Source organism: Chiloscyllium punctatum, chromosome 30 (genome assembly GCF_047496795.1).
Source record: "Chiloscyllium punctatum isolate Juve2018m chromosome 30, sChiPun1.3, whole genome shotgun sequence".
Classification (NCBI taxonomy): domain Eukaryota; kingdom Metazoa; phylum Chordata; class Chondrichthyes; order Orectolobiformes; family Hemiscylliidae; genus Chiloscyllium; species Chiloscyllium punctatum.
Genome location: NC_092768.1, coordinates 49,549,403 through 49,567,304, shown reverse-complemented (window position 1 = coordinate 49,567,304; position 17,902 = coordinate 49,549,403). Strand labels below are relative to the sequence as shown.

The 17,902-nt window shown below is 44.0% G+C and overlaps 1 long non-coding RNA gene across 1 annotated transcript; it reads left to right on the top strand.

The window, feature by feature from the left end:
* The first annotated feature begins 1,040 nt into the window (after positions 1-1,040).
* Positions 1,041-11,958, top strand: LOC140455502 (uncharacterized). The gene is made up of 2 exons (XR_011952887.1): positions 1,041-1,324; positions 11,740-11,958. It is a non-coding gene; the product is annotated as an uncharacterized lncRNA (long non-coding RNA).
* Positions 11,959-17,902: the final 5,944 nt, after the last annotated feature.

The window sequence follows — 17,902 nt, the reverse complement described above, 5'->3', positions numbered from 1 at the left end:
GGAAACAGGCCCTTAGGCCCAACAAGTCCGCACCGACCCGCCGAAGCATATCCCACCCAGACCCATGCTCCTACATTTACCCCTTCACATAACACTACGGGCAATTTAGCATGGCCAATTCGCCTAACCTGCACATTTTTGGCTTGAGGGAGGAAACCGGAGGAAACCCACACAGACACGGGGAGAATGTACAAACTCCACAAAGAGAGTCGCCTGAGGCGGGAGGTTGTGAGGCAGCAGTGCTAACCACTGTGCCACCGGGCGGCCCACTTGGGATCTTGCTCTGCACACGTTGGCTGCCTGGATTTCTCTATGACAACATTGACCATACCTCAGATGCGTTTGATTGGTTATGGAATGCTTTGAATTATTTAGGGATTGTGAAGGGTTTTATGAAAATTGAAGTCTGTCTTTTCGGAGGTGATTACAGAGATGAGGTGGTGGAAAGTCGTCGAGGGATTCGAAAAGACAGGAAACATCCACAGCTTCCCCAATCCCCCCCGCCTTCACACACACCGGGAACTGACCATGCGCAGCCCACAAGATAATAACCAGCTCCCAACACACACACGCACACCGCAACAACAGCGGCACAGTGGTTAGCACTGCTGCCTCACAGCGTCAGAAACCCGGGTTCAATTCCCACCTCAGGCACACTGTGTGGAGTTTGACCATTCTCCCCGTGTCTGCCTAGTGTTAGGTGAAGGGGTAAATGTAGGGGAATGGGTTTGATTGGGTTGCGCTTCGGCGGGTCGGTGTGGACTTGTTGGGCCGAAGGGCCTGTTTCCACACTGTGAGTAATCTCATCTAAAAAAGGAAATCAGTAAGAATCCGCACATCCCAGATAATAACACCTCACCTTCTCATATTCAGGAATGATCCATCAACAAATCTCAGCCTGGAAATCAGAGGGAAATGCTTCCAATAAACACACTCAATATCCAACACACAGCTCCAGTCAAACAGTTCAGCACAAAGCACCGAGTAAACAGCTCTCTCAGCTGGATCTTCTCACACAGCATAAGGGACATTTTCACCCCTGATTACCCACAGGATAGTCAGACTGCCTGAAGATTGGTGTGGATATTATGGGATACAATTTGTATAAAAGCTGCTCCTTCACTCACCATCTCCTCACTTGGTTTTCAGTCCCTATAGGAAGTGAACCAGCTCTGGAAGAGGAAGAGGAGACAATGGGCAGAGTGGGTGGACTCTCTGATTGACGTCTCTCACAGTCAATCCAAATATTTCTGGAGTAACATGAGTTTCCTGAAACTTGAGAAACTGACCTGGGAAATGGAGGTGACTTTGAGCAGCAGATCAGGTGGAGATTTAAACTTGTCATTGTCTTGAGGTCTTTTTTTCGAGGTTAGGGGGAGTCCAAAGCTGGAGGGCATAGGTTTGAGGTGAGTGGGGAAAGATATGGAAGGGACCTAAGGGGCAACTTTTTCATGCGTAGGGTGGTGCCTGTAAGGAATGAGCTACCAGAGGAAGTGGTGGATGCTGGTTCAACAGTAACATTTAAAAGAAATCTGGATGGGTATATGAATAGGAAGGGTTTAGAGGGAAATGGACCAAATGCTGGTAAGTGAGACTAGATTAATTTCGGATATCTGGTCAGTGTGGATGAGTTGGATTGAAGGGCCTGTTTCCACGCTGTACAACACAATGAATCATTTGAATAAAACTTTACTTGTTGTAGCTGCTCTTTCAATTCCCTAGTAAATGTTTGACAATGATTTCTAGTGTGGGAATAGCATTCTTCATCCTCAGAGGTTTTCAAACTGACCTCTGTTCGGAAAGTTCCATTGGGTAACCTTCAATATTATGTGAACGTGATCACCTACTCCCAGTACCTTGGAAAGCAGATATTTCATAAAACTAAAGCATGCTCTATTGCTGCTAACAGTTGTTTTAACTATAAACTCATATATGCTATAAAACAATTTACTCTCTCCAATATTATAAAGATGGAGACTTGATCATAAATGTAAACAAAGCAAAAACTCACTGCAATATTTTTGACGTGATAATATAATTGTTTATTGAATTATTTTAACTGTTTGTTCTGTTAATGTGATATATATAGGCTTGTAGTTTGCTGAAATAATTGTTAGCCGCAGCAAGTAGACTGGAATAATGAATGGTTGAGTGTTGGTGCCTAAACACCTAAAACCCCCAAGTTTAATTTCAAGAGCTTCCTCAAAAATGCAATCAGCACAAACTCACCACTCTCATCTGCAGCATTGGTTATTTCTGTAGTTGCTTCCAACTCCCTGCATTTTAATAATCTGTTTTTGGCTTTCTTTTGCAAGTAAGTTAAGTTTAATGTTGTACTGTCGTAAGCCACCAGTTACAGACAGTCTATTTTATTTCCATTACATTGTGACCACATTCAGGTGTTAATCATGGGGAGGGGGTACGACCCAGGGAGATAGTGAGAAAAGAGATCAATCTGAGACTGGTACAGTTGAGAACAGAAGTGAGTCAAGCAGTCAGGGCAGGTCGAGTGAATCCTCAGAAGAGTATAAAGGAAGCAGGAGTATACTTAAGAGGGAAATCAGGAGGGCAAAAACGGGACGTGAGATAGCGTTGGCAAATAGAGTTAAGGAGAATCCAAAGGGTTTTTACAAATAGATTAAGGACAAAAGGGTAACTAGCGAGAGAGTAGGGCCCCTCGAAGGGCAGCAAGGCGGCCTTTGTGTGGAGCCGCAGAAAATGGGGGAGATACTAAATGAGTATTTTGCATCAGTATTTACTGTGGAAAAGGATATGGAAGATATAGACTGTAGGGAAATAGATGGCGATGTGTCCAGATTACAGGAGGAAGTGCTGGATGTCTTGAAACGGGCAAAGGTGGATAAATCCCCAGGACCTGATCAGGTGTACCTGAGAACTCTGTGGGAAGCTAGAGAAGTGATCGCTGGCCTCTTGCTGAGATACTTGTATCATCGATCGTCATAGGTGAGGTGCCAGAAGACTGGAGGTTGGCTAACGTGGTGCCACTGTTTAAGAAGGGTAGTAAGGATAAGCCTGGGAACTGTAGACCAGTGAGCCTGACCTCTGTGGTGGGCAAGTTGTTGGAGGGAATCCTGACAGACTGGATGTACATGTATTTGGAAAGTCAAGGACTGATTAGGGATAGTCAAAATGGCTTTGTGCATGGGAAATCATGTCTCACAAACTTGATTGAGTTTTTTGAAGAAGTAGCAAAGAGGATGGATGAGGGCAAAGCAGGAGATGTGATCTATATGGACTTTAGTAAGACGTTTGACAAGGTTGCCCATGGGAGACTGATTAGCAAGGTTATATTTCATGGAATACAGGAAGAACTAGCCACTTGGATACAGAACTGGCTCAAAGGTAGAAGACAGAGGGTGGTGCTGGAGGGTTGTTTTTCAGGCTGGAGACCTGTGACCAGTGGAGTGCCACAAGGATAGGTACTGGGTCCTCTACTTTTTGTCATTTGCATAAATGACTTGGATGCGAGCATAAGTGGTATAGTTAGTAAGTTTGCAGATGACACCAAAATTGGAGGTGTAGTGGGCAGTGATTACTCACTCAGATTACAACAGGGTCTTGACCAGATGGGCCAATGGGCTGAGAAGTGGCAGATGGAGGTGAATATCAGATAAATGTGAGGTGCTGCATTTTGGGAAAGCAAATCTTAGCAGGACTTATACACTTAATGGTAAGGTCCTGGAGAGTGTTGCTGAACAGAGAGACCTTGGAGTGCAGGTTCATAGCTCCTTGAAGGTGGAGTCGCAGATAGATAGGATAGTGAAGAAGGCATTTGTTATACTTTCCTTTATTGGTCAGAGTATTGAGTACAGGAGTTGGGAGGTCATGTTGCAGCTGTACAGGACATTGGTTAGGCAACTGTTGGAATATTGCGTGCAGTTCTGGTCTCCTTTCTATCGGAAAGATGTTGTGAAACTTGAAAGGGTTCAGAAAAAAATTTCCAAGCATGTTGCCAGGGTTGGAGGATTTGAGCTATGGGGAGAGGCTGAACAGGTTGGGGCTGTTTTGGAGAGTAGGAGGCTGAGGGGTGACCTTATAGAGGTTTACAAAATTATGATGAGCATGGATAGGATAAATAGGCACAGACTTTCCCCTCTCACCCTAAACCTCACCCTCTTGTTCTGGACTCCCCGACCCCAGGGAAAAGAGACCTAAGGGGCAACTTTTTCATGCAGAGGGTGGTACGTGGATGGAATGAGCTGCCAGAGGAAGTGGTGGAGGCTAGTAAAATTGGAACATTTAAAAGGCATCTGCAATGGGTATATGAATAGTAAGGGTTTGGAGGGATATGGGCCAGGTGCTGGCAGGTGGGACTAGATTGGGTTGCGATATCTGGTCGGCATGGACGGTTTGGAGCGAAGGGTCTGTTTCCATGCTGTACATCTTTCTGACTCTATGACTCTGTTTAAGTAAGGTGGTAAGGAAAAGTCAGGGAACTATAGACCAGTGAGCCTGACATCAGTGGTGGGCAGGTTGTTGGAGGGGATTCTGAGGGATAGGATTTTCATATATTTGGAAAGACAGAGACTGATTAGGGATAGTTAACATGGCTTTGTGTGGGAACTCGTGACTCACTAAGTGTTTTGAAGAAGTGACAAAGAGGATTGATAAGGGCAGAGAGGTGGACATGATCTATATGGACTTCAGTAAGGCATTCAACAAGATTCCTCATGGTAGACTGGTCAGCAAGGTTAGATCACATGGAATGCAGGGAGAACTAGCCATTTAGATACAGAACTGGCTCGAAGGTAGAAGACAGAGGGTGGTGGTGGTGGTGGTGGTGGAGGGTTGCTTTTCAGACGAGATCCCTGTGAACAGTCATGTGCCACAAAGATCAGTGCTGGGTCCACTGCTTTACATAATTTATATAAATGATTTGGATGTGAACATAGGAGGTATAGTTAGTAAGTTTGCAGATGTCACCGAAATTAGAGGTGTAGTGGACAGTGAAGAAATTACCTCGGGGACAACAGGATCTTGATCAGATGAGCCAATGGGCTGAGGAGTGGCAGAGGGAGTTTAATTTAGATAAATCTGAGGTGCTGCATTTTGGAAAGGCAAATTAGGGCAGGACTTGCACACTTAATGATAAGGTCCTGGAGAATGTTACTGAATAAAGAGACCTTGAGTGCAGGTTCATAGTTCCTTGAAAGTGGAATCCCAGGTAGATAGGATAGTGAAGAATGAGTTTGGTATGCTTGGTTTTATTGGTCAGTGCATTGAGTATCAATGTTGGGAGGTCATGTGGAAGCTGTACAGGAAATTGCTTAGGCCATTTTTGGAATACTGTCTTCAATTCTGGCCTCCTTGCTATGGGAAGGATATTGTGAAACTTGAAAGTGTATACACAAATATTCACAAAGATGTTGGAAGGTTTGAGCTGTAGGGAGAGGCTGGGGTCGTTTTCACTGGGGCATTGGAGACAGAGGGGCAACTATATAGAAGTTCATAAAATCAAGAGGGGCATGGATTGGGTGAATAGCCAAGGTCTTTTCCCCAGGTTGGAGGAGTCCAAAGCTGGAATGTATATGTTTTGGGTGAGAGGGGAAAGATTTTAAAGGGACCTAAGAAGTAACATTTTCATACAGAGTGGTATGTGTATGGAATGAGCTGCCAGAAGAATTGGCAGAGGCTGGTACAGTTACAGCACTTAATGTGGGCAGCACGGTGGCTCAGTGGTTAGCACTACTGCCTCACAGTGCCAGGACCCAGATTCAATTCCAGCCTTGGGCAAATGTCTGTGTGGAGTTTGCACATTCTCCCTGTGTCTGCATGGGTTTCCTCCGGGTGCTCCGGTTTCCTCCCGCAATCCAAAGATGTGCAGGTTAGGTCAATTGGCCATGCTAAATTGTCACGTAGGGATGTGTAGGTTAGGTGCATTAGTGAGGGGCAAATATAGGATAGCGGTCTGGATGGGTTACTCTTCAGAGGGTCGGTGTGGACTTGTTGGGCTGAAGAGCCTGTTTCCACACTGTAGGAATTCTAATTCTACAAAAAAGGCATCTGGATAGGGATAGGAATAGGAAGGGTTTAGAGAGATATGGGCCAATTGTTGACAACTGGGATTACATTAGTTTGGATATCTGCTCTGCATGGGCATGTTGGACTGAAGGGTCTGTTTCTAGGCTGTTTAGCTCTATGACTCTATTCATGCATGTGGAATAGTGAGGCTTAATTTTTAGACCAAAAGAACAAGAACAAAGAAAATTACAGCACAGAAACTGACCTTTCTGTCCAGATATATCATAAATTATGCTATTGTGCCGGCCTCGACCACTTACCCATGGCAACATGTTCCAGGCACCCAACACCCTCTCTAAAGAATTTTCCATGTATGTCTCCTTTAAACTTTTCCCCTCTCACTTTGAACTCATGACCCCCAGTAACTGAGTCCCCCATTCTGGGATAAAGCTTCTTGCTAATCCACCCTGTCTATACCTCATGATTTTGTAGACCTCAGTCAGGTCCCCCTTCAATCTCCATCTTTCTAATGAAAATAATCCTAATCTACTCAACGTCCCTTCATTGTTAGCACTCTCCATACTAGGCAACACCCTGGTGAGCCTCCTTTGCACCCTCACCAAAGCATCCACATCCTTTTGGTAATGTGGCGACCAGAACTGTACACAGTATTCCAAATATGGCCACCAAAGTCCCTTCCAACTGCAACATGACCTGTACTCTTTTGTGTACTATTTTCATCAGCGCCATTGACACATTTCAATTCTATATCTTAATATATGTTTATAGTGTTATGGACCAGACCACTTCAAAATATATTAAGGAGGTAGCCTGGACCCTAACTTCTTCTTACTTTAAAGCAAATATCAGGCTTTAAGTAACGGATACAATTCGACTGGTTAACCTACTTCCAATTAAGCAAAACACAATTAGTCTGATCCAGATATCCTAAATGAATCTAGTCCCAATTGCCAGCAAATGACCCATATCCCTCAAAACCCTTTCTATTCAAACACCATAGTTGAAGTGCAACAAAAGGAAGAAGAATTTGGAATAACTTAACTCTAGTTGGAATCTTAACAGAATAATAGATACAGTAACTGTTACTAATCAACTGTTTCAATACAGTAACATTCCATAAGCACACCCTTGGCAAAAGGTAAATTCAGAAAACATATTTGTCTCACATGCAGTCCACCATCCCAGGAAGAGTCCCAGTGTTTTTGCTGTAATTGAGAGAGAAGAAAATTGTTTCCACTTCTTTAAGTCCTCAACAGCAACTGCTGCTAAAAACCTAAGATCCCTGGTTCTGTGGGTGGGAGCTTGATCACACACCCACTCAGGCTCTTCTATTGCAGAAGACAAAACGCCTAAACATATGTACTAGCAGGTTCAAGAACAGCTCCTTCCCTGCTGTTATTCAACTGCTGAATGGACCTCTTTATTTCAAATGTAGTGTGATCTTGCTCTTGTGCACCTCCATTGCAGTATCAACCTTGTATGTCTTGCTCTACCTAAACACCCTGTGATCTGTGTGGACTTGTATCTTATGATTTGCCTGTACTCCTTGCAAAATAAAACTTTTTTTCTGTATTTTGGTTCATATGACAACAATAAGGCAAAGTAGCAAAGGGTGGCGATGGAAAAACACAGCAGGTCAGGCGCATCCAAGGAGCAAGAGAGTTGACATTTCAGGCATAAGCCCTTCATCAAGTATATGGAGGGGGAAGGGCGGAATGAGAGAAAATGAGCTGGGTGGAGCGTAGATGGGAAGGCGCTAGGTGGATGTAGGTGGGGGGTAATTGTGATAGGGTGGAGTGGAATGGTGGGAAGGAAGATGCGCAGGTCAAGAAGGTGCTGAGTTGGAGGCTTGGATCTTGGATAAGGTGGGGGGAGGTGAAGCTACAGGGGCAATTTGGAAACAAGTGAAGTCAATGTTGATGCTGTATGGTTGTAGTGTCCCAAGCCAGAAGACTTGAGGGGGAGGGAGGTGTCCAAGATGGTCCATGTGAACTTCTGGTCAGAGGTTTGGTGAAGTTGATGAATGATTCAACCTCCTTGTGGGCGCACAAGGTGGCACAGATAATATCATCAATGTAATGGAGGAAAAGGTGGTGGATGTTGCCGGTATAACTATGAAAGGTGGACCCTATGAAGAGGCAGGCATAGCTAGGGCCGATGCGGGTGCCCACGGCTACCCCTCTGATTTGTAGGAAATGGGAGGATTCAAACAAGAAGCTGTTGAACGTGAGGTCCAGTTACACCAGTTGAATGTGTCAGTGGAGGGGCACTGGTTGGGTCAGCATGAGAGGAAGAAATGGAGGGCTTGTAGGGCCTTTGCCATGGGGTTGGATATGTATATGGACTGAATGTCCATGGTGAAGATGGGGTGTTGGGTTCTGGGGAATCGAAAGTCATGGAGGAGGTGGAGGGCATGTCCTGAATATACATTGGGAGTTCCTGGACCAAAAGTGAACAAACGGAGTTGACCTATGAGAAGATGAGTTCAGTGGGGCAGGAGCAGGTGGAGACAATAGATTAGATGAGGCAGTCAGGTTGTGGATTTTGGATAAGAGGTAGAACTGGGTGGTGCAGGGTTGGGGAACTATGAGCTTGGATGCTGTGGATGGGAAATCTCCTGAGGTGATGAGGTTGTAGATGATTTTTTTGATGAGAGGTGGGGTCATGGTCAAGGGGCGGTGGAGGAGATGTCCATGCGTTGGCATCTAGTTTCGGCAAGGTAGAGATCGGTGCACCATACTACCACTGCACCCCATTGTCCGCTAGTTTGATGGTGAGGTTGGGGTAGGAGCGGAGGGGGTGGAGGGCTGCTTGTTGCAAGGGTGAGAGGATGGAGTAGGTGACAGCAAGATGAAGATGGAGTAATAGGTTGAATGGAGTGGAATCCTTACAGGAAGCAGGATGTGAGGAGGGTGAGTCAGTGGGTTTGTAATACCTTTGGTGTACAACCTTTCCCCAGAATTAGAAGCAGGGGTCAGGTAAGGTAAAAGTCAGAAACGGATTATCTGGTCATGAGAGAGGCATAGAAATTGGAAGCAAAATGATATATATTTTCTAAATCTGGCAAGAGCAGGAAGAGCACCAATCGCACCACAGACATATTGGAGGAAGAGCTGTGGGTACAGCCCCAACTTGAACAAGGAAATATCCCCATCACCCAAACATACAGAACTGGGACCTCTGTAAGAAGAAGAGGCAGCTTGGAGCAAACATAAAAGCTAGAAACAGTGACAGGAGCCGGGATTGCAGCCTCTTTCCACTTTCTTCTTCACCCATGAGCCTTCCTTGACACTCCAACCTCCTCTTCATTCTGGTCTCCCTCCAGTTCCCTGTCATGTTCATCTTCACTCATCTCAATTTGTCGATGGTCCTGCTTCATATTATCTCTCTCTCCTCTTGCTTCTCATTGAATTCGAACAGGACATAATGAGATAATTCAGCCTGTTGTCTGCACACTGGCCTTCTGCAATTTGTCTTGTGCCATTCCCTTGCCTTCTCCTTTTATATTTTTAATAATCATCCAATTCCCTCCAGCATTTTTCTAAATCCTCAACTCTTGTTGTGTGGAGAGGTTTCTCCTCCAGTCACCTTAAATTTATCACTAATTCCCTGACACCTGAGCACTCCAGTTCTCTGTCCAACCACCAGTGGGAGCAGTTTCTCCCTCCCGGCTCTGTCTATATCCTCACAGTTTTTGCAGCCTCTGCAAGAGATCCTCACAACCTCTTCAAGGGAAACAGTCCAGCTTCTCCACTCTCTTTCTGTAGCTAAACTTCCTCATCTCTGGAAGTAATCCGTGAATCTTTACTGCACCCTCTCTAATAGCTTCACATCCTTCCCAAAACATGCCACCCAGAATTGGGAGCAATACTTCAATCAAGACCACGTCTGTTTTTCTATAGTGTAATATAACTGTGTTGTTTTTGTGTGCTCTGTGCCTATTGATAAACTCTGGATGTGTGTGCTTTATTGATCACTCTCTCAATTGTTCCTGCTGTCTTCTTTTGGAACGGAAGGGGAGAGCTGTCATTTCTGCATGTATAGTACAATTTATTTTTGTAATGCCCAGTTGTCTTTAATTCTGCATCCTCAGTCTAATCCAGTTTGTTTGACACAATCACCAGGACCCTGCCAGTGTTTATTTACAATCCAGACTAATCCTCACAAACAACTTGTCCAAGTTTTGCCCACTTTGTAAACCTCATTGTACATATGCAGATATACTGAGGTCGTAGGCCATGCTCCTATGACACCTACACCAGTCTAACAGCCAGCATTTATTCAGTATTAACACTTTGCATGTTTCTGCACCAATCCTTCATGAAGCTATGACGTTCTGCATGACTGCATTTCAACTGTACCTGATCCCAGTCAATGTAGCCACTGTGATAGGCTGACAGCTCACCCCATGAGATACAGGAAGAGAGAGTTAGAGCTCAGGGAATAGATGGTAAGTGAAAGGAGCCACCATGTCAGGAGCTTATCTGACTTAGTGCAACTGAATAAGTATTTTGTGAGGATCCGTGAGTTCTGTGCAGGTCCAGTGTGGAGTGGGAACAGGAAGTTTTACACAATCAGCTGTGATTAGTCATACTAAAAGCAGTTGTTAATGCAGTGATCCCATGCTCTGCTTTGCTGCTATCATTGCCCATTTCACCCCTCCCCACTCCACCCCCCACCCCACCCCACTCCCCCCATAGACTGGGGCTTCCAGCTCAGTATCTCAAGGATGTGAGATGCATAGTGAGGGGAGTGCGGTTGAGGTGAATGGAAGCCGCTCACCCAGACCCTTGCTGAGTTTATGTCACCCCAGCTCTTTTCAGTTAATACAGAACAGTCACCACACAATTCACTGCTCTCAAACCTGTCAAAGGGACAGGCTTTTTCTAATACTCAATATTTCCTAACCATCAGTTCACATTCCTGAGCATTATTAAATGAGTTGTTCACAGTTTGTTATGGATATGTCTCTCGCTCACCATTTTTGTTCTGTCGTGTATCAATGTCACCTCCTTCTCTTAGATAGACGGAGTGTCTGGAAATGCTCATGTCATCAAAACGCTTCTCAAAATTATAATCCTTCTCTCACATTCTATCATTTTATGTCATATTCCCAACTTTAGACAATCTTTCATAACCCTGAGCCTCCTAGGAGTAGCGCTGCTTCAGTGAAAGTGGGCTCTGGAGGGTAGATGGTTAATGGTGAACTTAACAAGATGTGAATTCATGTTAGTTCCTAAGACTTGGGCTGAAGGGTCTGTTTTCATGCTGTATGTCTCTACGACTCGATGACTCTGCAATTCAGCTGGTTCAAATGCGATTTAGTTGTTTTAGGTGGGTCCAAGAAGGTTATTTAATGCGAATCCTAGTAGCAACCATGTCTGAACAAATCAAAACAGCATGAACCAAGAAAGAGGGAAATCCAACCTAGAAACACTATGTCACGATCAGGCAAGAATTGGTGGATGAAACAGAAAATTTTCCTCGACATTGTTGAGATTTTCTATGTTGAACAAAGGAAAATGGTCCAGATGAGTCCCGACAGGAGATTCTTCTGCAACATTTGTGCTGAAACTAAAATATGAGAAGCTTCTCTCCTTGCAACAAATGAGGTATGGACAGAGGTTGGATCAGGTGAACAGGCATTATCAAGTCAAGGCCATTAATCTGAGGGACTAATTTTCGTCAGTAGAAATCATCACCTCCTGGGATTTAACTCTCAACTTTTTCTATTAGAAACAATGAATGATAGACAGAAGAGACTGGACTTGATGAAAGAAGCATGTCCAAAGCCAGTGGAAAGCAAGATTTGCCCAGTGTTCTGCCTGCAGTACAACAGACAGCTCCGTGAACTCTGTTGACATACTGACAGTTTGCCATATGACCCAGCAAGCTGGCACAGCAAGAATCATGCCTTTGAATTTTGGAGAGTAAACATCAGCACTTCCTATGAAATCATGTTGGCCTGGTTTCTGTGGTGTATTTTGTCATTATATGACACTGTCACTTTAAGAGTCTGATCACCTCTTAAAGTGAGGTGACATGATCACCTATTTTGTTTCCAAAACAGTTTAGTTGAACCTGGCTGCTTGAAGAGTAAAAACCTTCTTAATAAAGTCTTTTCCCTGGGGTGGGGGAGTCCAGAACTAGAGGGCATAGGTTTAGGGTGAGGGGGTAAAGATGTAAAAGGGGCTCAAGGGGCAACTTTTTCACCTAGAGGGTGGTGCATGTATGGAATGAGCTGCCAGAGGAAGTGGTGGGCACTGGTACAATTAAAACATTTAGAAGGCATTTGGATGGGTATAAGAATAGAAAGGGTGTAGAGGAACATAAGCCAAGTGATAGCAAATGGGATTAGATTAGGTTAGGATATCTAATCAGCATGGACGAGTTGAACCGGAAGGTCTGTTTCAATGCTGTACATCTCTGTCACTCTGTAATAAAGCTCATGTCGTTAAACACGGCTGAGACAGGTTACTGAGGGAAGCGAGAGAGGAAATAGCTGGGATTTTAACAAATATCGTTGCAGCATCCTTGAACATGGTAGGGGGGGGGGGGAGTGGAAGTGGAAGGGCAGTCACAGAGGAAAATTGCTAATGTCCCCTTTTTTAACAAGGGTAGCAGGGATAATCTAGGTAATTACAGACCTGTTAGCCTGACGTCAGTGGTAGGGAAGCTACTAGAGAAGATACAAAGGGATTGGAATTCATTTGGAAGAAAATGGGCTTATCGGCGATAGGCAGCATGCTTTTGTGCAGGGAAGGTCATGTCTTATAAACCTAATAGAATTCTTTGAAGAGGTGACAAAGTTGCTTGATGAGGGAAGGGATGTCGATGTCATATACATGGACTTTAGTAAGGCGTTTGATAAAGTTCTCCATGGTAGGCTGATGAAGTTGCATGGGGTCCAGGGTGTTCTAGCTAGATGGATAACGAACTGCTTGGGCACAAGAGGCAGAATAGTAGTGGAAGAGAATTTCTCAAAATGCAGACCTGTGACCAGTGGTGTCCCACAGGGATCCATGCTGGGCCACTGTTGTTTGTGATAGACATAAACGATTTGGAGGAAGGTGTAGCAAGTTTGCTCATTGGCAAGTTTGCAGATGACACTAGGATTGGTGGAGTTGCAAATAGTGAAGGGGACTGTCAGAGAATACAGCCGAATATAGATAGATTGGAGGGATGGGCAGAGAAATGGCAGATAGAGTTCAATCTGGACAAATGCACTTCAGAAGGGACACTGGATATTGACCTGAAGCAGACAACGTTCCTGCTTTCATTCCTCTGTCCAAACCCCCATCTTCTATGCACAGTAAGGACAATGGAAAAGGCAGTCAGGCAGAATGCTTTCAATTTACTGTGACCTTGTATTGTTCTGGTAAGGATCAGTCTGACCTTCCGAGTACATGTTTAACATGAAAAACCCAGGAGAAATGTTAATTGAAGTGAGATTTTGAAATTTCTCTCCTCATTTCCAAAAAGATCTTTGATGAGAGCACACTGAGCAGGAAATGCGAGAAGCTGAGGAAAATATTGTTTCAGTGTAGCTGACTGAAGGGTTCTGATTAATCCTGGGAATTAGATACACTGCACTCACTCACTCTGTACATCCCAAATTCAACTATCAGTCACACTCCTAGGCAAAGCTTTCAAATCCAAGCCCAGGCTTTTGGGAAAGCTCAAGGCTTTCAGGTAAAATCTTGAAAGAAGGCATAAAAGTACATTTTATTCAATATGTCATCAAATATGACAGCTGAATTGCTATGATGCTGCAATAACAATCCAGAGATTGAGAGTTCAAACCCATTCATGGAAAGTTATGTACAAAAACTTAGGTTGAGAACAGGCCATTCTGCCGAGTTGGCCCATGCTGCCATTTGTGTTTTACACAATTCTCCCCTGCCTCTTCATTTCACCATATGAACAGATTCTGCTTATCCTTTCTCCCTCATGTATTTGCCTAGTTTCCTGTTAAAGACACCTCTGCTCTTTACCGCAACCACTCCACGTTATGAAGCTGAATTTCATAAAGTATGGAATTTGTGGAATAGAATCAAAATAAAAACATGAAAACTTTCAGTTTGTCTGCAAAAGAAAAAAACAATTTTCCTTCAAACAAGGGAACCTGCTACAGTACTGACACTTTGACATGAAAAGTACAGATGAGGGTTTTACCAGTAGGTGAGCTGCGCCAGAGAGTCAGTAGTCTTTCCTGGAAGTGATTCTTTATCCCTTTTTCTGTGTGATGTGTCCTTGTTCCTGATCATCAGAAAATGACAGTGGGAGCTAAGGATGGTAAAGGACAACTCTAAATAAAATTAGGCACCATCACATAATTGTCCATCAAAGAAGGAATGTGACAGAGCCGCAATGTCAGAGGAGCCACCTTTCAGATGAAATCTCAAGCAAGGCCCCTTCTGCTCCCTCTGAGGTGGATATTAAAGAGGGCTCCCCATTTTTATGTGTAAAGAAAGACTGAATGTTGTCCGATGAAAGCAAAGCCTTAATAATCCCATGGCAATATTTTGAAGAACAGAGGGGTTATCCTTGGTGTCCTGGCCAACGTTAATCCTTTCTTCAACACCAACAAAAAAGCTCTAATCACTTTCTCATTGGCATTTGTGGGAACTTGCTGTGTGCACATTGCCTGCCACATTGTCTTCATTACAACAGTGACCACATTTCAAAACTTTGCATTGGCTGCAAAGAGATTTGGGATATCTAGTGACAATGAAAGGCTCCACATAAATGGAAGTCTTTATATTTCATCTCTTCCACTTGAGTTACAGGGATGGGACGGTAAGAGGTCTTGGAGAAGTTTGAAAAGACAGGCAACATGCAAATTCCCAAACACCCGAGAGAACTGACCATTCATAGTCCACAGGGTAATAATCAGCTCTGAACACACAACTCAAAAATAGGAAATCAGTAAGAATCCTCAAACTCTCTGCCCCTCCCTGATAATTACCTTCTCATATTCAGGAATGAGCCATCAAAAAAGTTTAACCTGGTAATCAGAGGGAAATGCTTCCAATAAGCATACTCAATAAACACAGCTCCAGTCAAACAGTTCAGCACAAAGCACCGAGTAAACAGCTCTCTCAGCTGGATCTTCTCACACAGCATAAGGGACATTTCCACCCCTGATTACCCACAGGATAGTCAGACTGCCTGAAGATTGGTGTGGATATTATAGGATACAATTTGTATAAAAGCTGCTCCTTCACTCACCATCTCCTCACTTGGTTTTCAGTCCCTATAGGAAGTGAGCCAGCTCTGGAAGAGGATGATTTGGAGATGCCGGTGTTGGACTGGGGTGTACAAAGCTAAAAATCACATAACACCAGGTTATAGTCCAACAGGTTTAATTGGAAGCACACGAGCTTTCGGAGTGAAGCTCCTTCATCAGGTGATAGTGGAGAGCTCAATCCTAACACAGAATTTATAGCAAAAATCTACAGTCTGATGTAACTGAAATTATACTTTGAAAAATTGATTGTCTGTTAAGCCTTTCATCTGTTAGAATACAGTGATAGTTTCACTTCTTTCATGTGTAAATGACAAAGCATTTATTTTAAAAAGTTGCATTCTCGGGTTAGCTGTTAACAATGGTGAGGAGTCATACTTTTAGGTTAGTGAGGTGCAGTTTTAAAACACAGATATGGAGAAACATCTTCTCTCAAAGAGTCATGAAATTGTGTTCATCACTGCTCCAGAGTACAGTGGGATGTCGGGATCTTGAATGAATTTAAGGAGGTGGTAGGCAAATTTTTAATTAGTAATGGACTGAAGGATTATGGAGAGTGTATAGAAAAATGGAGATTAGGCAGCGAAATGAAGTTGAGGCCAAGTCAAGATCAATCTGATCAAATTGAATCGTGAGTAGAATCGAAGGGTCAAATTATCTATTCCTGTTTCCAGTTCTTATGTTTTTATATCCTTAACATGCTCAAAGACTGAGCTTCCCACCCTTTTCGGAAGAGAATTCCAGAGACTCTTAGCTTTGGTTAAGAAAGGTTCTCCTCACCTTGCGCCTCAATGGCAGCCCCTTACTTTTAAACTTTACATTCCCTGCTTCTGGACTCTCCAGTAAGAGGAACATCTTACATTTCTTTGGCTAGTTGTGAATTTCATTGCATTTTAAAGAGGGTTTCTCTCTGCAAAGCAGAGGCAGTTTTCTTGCCATTCCATTTTAACTGCATACCATGCTACCTCTGTGACAGACTCATCCAATAGTAGCCCAGTTTTACCACTCATTGCAAGCACAAAGACTTTCCATTGGCAGATACTCTGGAATGGATTGGCCTCCCTGGTACTGGTACTATCTTTAAGTGGCTGTTGTGCACCTGGAAAGATATTCCTAATGTGGAGCTGTCCTGAATGTTATGTGACATTTGCACTGGTAGTAGCAGATAGGAGGAAATTGGCATCTTGTTCAGTGGACATTGGATCTGTAGTTAGCACTGCTGCCACACAGAGCCACCAGGTTCGAGTCTTGGGCGACTGTGTGGAATTTGCACATTCTCACTGTGTCTGCATGCGTTTCATCCGGGTGCTCTGGTTTCCCCCCACAAACCAAAGATGTGCAGGCCAGGTGAATTGACCATGCTAAATTGCCCATATTGTTCAGGGGTGTGTAGGTTAGCCGGGGTAAATGTAGAGAAATGGGTTTGGGTGGCTTACACTTCAGATGGTCAGTGTGGACTTGGTGGGCTGAATGGCCTGTTTAAATATAGTAGGTGAAGATCTCGACCCCCGGGAGGGGTCTCTCGGTTCGGTCTGGTTCAGCACGATTTCGCACTTTAATCAGTATTGGCCGGGCACAGGTTGCCCAGCATCACAGAGGTTAAAAGCTTTTGTGTTCCTCAGAGAAACTGTGCAAAATGTCTTGAAACAAAGACAATTTTTATATGGTTCTTAAGAAATAGAACAGCCTTAATTACAGAGTAAATCCAATAAAATGTAATTAATCTCACAAACTTGATTGAGTTTTTTGAAGAAGTATCAAAGAGAATTGACGAGGGCAGAGCGGTAGATGTGATCTATATGGACTTCAGTGAGGTGTTTGACAAGGTTCTCCATGGGAGACTCGTTAGCAAGGTTAGATCTCATGGAATACAGGGAGAACTAGCCATTTGGATACAGAACTGGCTCAAAGGGAAAAGACAGAGGGTGGTGGTGGAGGGTTGTTTTTCGAGCTGGAGGCGTGTGACCAGTGGAATGCCATAAGGATCGCTGCTGGGTCCTCTACTTTTTGTCATTTACATAAGTGATTTGGATGTGGGCATAAGAGGTACAGTTAGTAAGTTTGCAGATGACACCAAAAATGGACAGCGAAGAACGTTACCTCAGATTACAATAGGATCTTGACCAGATGGGCTAATGGGCTGAGAAGTGGCAGATGGAGTTTAATTCCGATAAATGTGAGGTGCTGCATTGTAGAAAAGCAAATCTTAGCAAGACTTGTACAGTTAATGGTAAGGTCCGAGGGAGTGTTGCTGAACAGAGAGACCTTGGAGTGCAGGTTCACAGCTCCTTGAAAATGGAGTCGCAGGTAGATAGGATAGTGAAGAAGGCATTTGGTATGCTTTCCTTTATTTGTCAGAGTATTGAGTACAGGAGTTGGGAGGTTATGTTGCAGCTGTGCAGGACATTGGCTAGGCCACTGTTGGAATATTGCATGCATTTCTGGTCTCCTTCCTATCAGAAAGATGTTGTGAAACTTAAAAGGGTTCAGAAAAGATTTCCAAGGATGTTGCCAGGGTTGGAGGATTTGAGATAATGGGAGAGGCTGAATAGGCTAAGGGTGTTTTCCCTGGAGCATCTGAGGTTGAGGGGTGACCTCACAGAGGTTTACAAAATCATGAGGGGCATGGATTGGATCAATCGACAAAGTCTT